Source organism: Hyla sarda, unplaced genomic scaffold, assembly GCF_029499605.1.
Source record: "Hyla sarda isolate aHylSar1 unplaced genomic scaffold, aHylSar1.hap1 scaffold_2129, whole genome shotgun sequence".
NCBI lineage: Eukaryota > Metazoa > Chordata > Amphibia > Anura > Hylidae > Hyla > Hyla sarda.
The window spans coordinates 50,001-53,000 of NW_026608794.1; the positions used below are offsets into that span (position 1 = coordinate 50,001).

General features: G+C 40.8%; 1 pseudogene; it reads right to left on the reverse strand.

Moving 5' to 3' along the window:
• Positions 1-2,627: 2,627 nt before the first annotated feature.
• LOC130319436 (U2 spliceosomal RNA) lies at positions 2,628-2,730 on the reverse strand (annotated as a pseudogene).
• Positions 2,731-3,000: the final 270 nt, after the last annotated feature.

Below are 3,000 nucleotides of genomic sequence, written 5' to 3' on the forward strand. Positions count from 1 at the left end.
GTGACATCACAATCTCCATGGTTACATACACAACAAAGGTCAGATGTTGTTTACACCTGGCCATGCCAGTGGTATTGAGTAGCATATCACACTGCTAAGGGTCCTGGATGCAACAATCTTTCAATGGGGAATAGCCGCACTGAGTTTGTCAAGTGCACCCATGTTTGCAACTCCAACAATACACACATATGTATGTATGTATGTATGTATGTAATGTATGTAATGTATGTAATGTATGTAATGTATGTAATGTATGTATGTATCTATCTATCTATCTATCTATCTATCTCTTTCTCTCTTTCTATATGTATATATATATATATATATATATATATAATTTTTTTTTCTTTTAAATATATATATATATATATATATATATACATATATAGAGAGAGAGAGAGATGGAAATACTTTTTTAAACATGTTTTCACCTTTTTTTTTAACCTTCTTTTTTTCTTCTCTCCATGTTTTCCTTCTTTCCTCCTTTTTTCCTATGCTGCTGCTTCTTATTTTTCTTCTTTTTCAGACCCTATCATTGCACTATTGCTTATTCAATACCACCAGCAGATGGAGACACTATATTACAACATTAGTTGTGAGCAGCAGTTTGTACAAACAAATGCCTCATAGCTGATGTCCTATCCATTATTGCAATGGATGGTTGGCTGGCAACATTTGTTTTTATTATTCCAATACCACAGTACCAATGCATGGTCAATCAACAGCAATGACACCCCCATGTCAATTAACAAGATTCAGCACCCACTACCTGAAAGACAGCTACCTATCATGTCATGTCCAACCTGCACAGGTGTGCTGGTTGCTGAGCTTATTCAATTAAAGAGGTCATTCAGCAGCAGCAGTCCTGTGCCTGGTCGCTCCAACAGGGGCTAGACACAAGCGGCACCACCTATTGTCTTTTGCCTGCAGTAGGGGCCCACTGGACTAGCCAGCAAGCAGCTGCAGCAGTAAATAAACAGGTAATCTTTCTTTCCAACACTGAACCCTGGTGGTGCACTTAATATATGCTACCAGATAGGGGACATATCAGATAGTAAACTGATATAAACAGACACCACATTTGATACCAGCCAAAAGGAAGAATGAGAAGTGATAACTGTGAAAGGGGAGGAACCAACGCTGTCCCCTTCACATGCACCATCACTACTTGTAGGAAGGTAGGCTGGCTGGCAGCCTCCCATACACACTCTGGCTGGGTGGCAGTCACCCACCAGTACACACAGCAGGCCCTAAACCCATATCATTATTGCTAAGCAGGAAGATGGGAGTCCATTTCACTCTGATGGACCATTTTTAAATGCAATCCATAACCTGGCTTTGGCAGGAACCCTTCTTACTCCTCCTACTTGCATTTGATACTGGGTTTAGGATCTGCATAGGAAACACACACACACACACACACAAGCACACACTTACCTGTGTTGCCTGCTGACGCCTCCTTGGCTGTCCCCAAACGGTATAAAACCAACAGCCACGGGAAGCTGTAAGGATAGAGGACATACCTGCATCCTATTGGACTCACTTGTCTTGGTTAAATCCAGCTTATTTGAAAACTTATGGTGCTGCTGCTTCTGATCATGGCAGTGCTGCTTCTGACAAGGCTGTTCTTTGGTGGGCCTAGGTGACATCACAATCTCCATGGTTACAAACACAACAAAGGTCAGATGTTGTTTACACCTGGCCATGCCAGTGGTATTGAGTAGCATATCACAGTGCTAAGGGTCCTGGATGCAACAATCTTTCAATGGGGAATAGCCGCACTGAGTTTGTCAAGTGCACCCATGTTTGCAACTCCAACAATACACACATATGTATGTATGTATGTATGTTGTATGTAGTATGTAGTATGTATGTATGTATGTGTATCTATCTATCTATCTCTTTCTCTCTCTCTATATGTATATATATATATATATATATATATATATAATTTTTTTTCTTTTAAATATATATATATATATATATATATATATATATATATATACATATATAGAGAGAGAGAGAGATGGAAATACTTTTTTAAACATGTTTTCACCTTTTTTTTACCTTCTTTTTTTCTTCTCTCCATGTTTTCCTTCTTTCCTCCTTTTTTCCTATGCTGCTGCTTCTTATTTTACTCCTTTTTCAGACCCTATCATTGCACTATTGCTTATTCAATACCACCAGCAGATGGAGACACTATATTACAACATTAGTCGTGAGCAGCAGTTTGTACAAACAAATGCCTCATAGCTGATGTCCTATCCATTATTGCAATGGATGGCTGGCTGGCAACATTTGATTTAATTATTCCAATACCACAGTACCAATGCATGGTCAATCAACAGCAATGACACCCCCATGTCAATTAACAAGATTCAGCACCCACTACCTGAAAGACAGCTACCTATCATGTCATGTCCAACCTGCACAGGTGTGCTGGTTGCTGAGCTTATTCAATTAAAGAGGACATTCAGCAGCAGCAGTCCTGTGCCTGGTCGCTCCAACAGGGGCCAGACACAAGCGGCACCACCTATTGTCTTTTGCCTGCAGTAGGGGCCCACTGGACTAGCCAGCAAGCAGCTGCAGCAAATAAACAGGTAATCTTTCTTTCCAACACTAAACCCTGGTGGTGCATTTAATATATGCTACCAGATAGGGGACATATCAGATATTAAACTGATATAAACAGACACCACATTTGATACCAGCCAAAAGGAAGAATGAGAAGTGATAACTGTGAAAGGGGAGGAACCAACGCTGTCCCCTTCACATGCACCATCACTACTTGTAGGAAGGGAGGCTGGCTGGCAGCCTCCCATACACACTCTGGCTGGGTGGCAGTCACCCACCAGTACACACAGCAGACCCTAAACCCATATCATTATTGCTAAGCAGGAAGATGGGAGTCCATTTCACTCTGATGGACCATTTTTAAATGCAATCCATAACCTGGCTTTGGCAGGAACCCTTCTTACTCCTCCTACTTGCATTTGATAC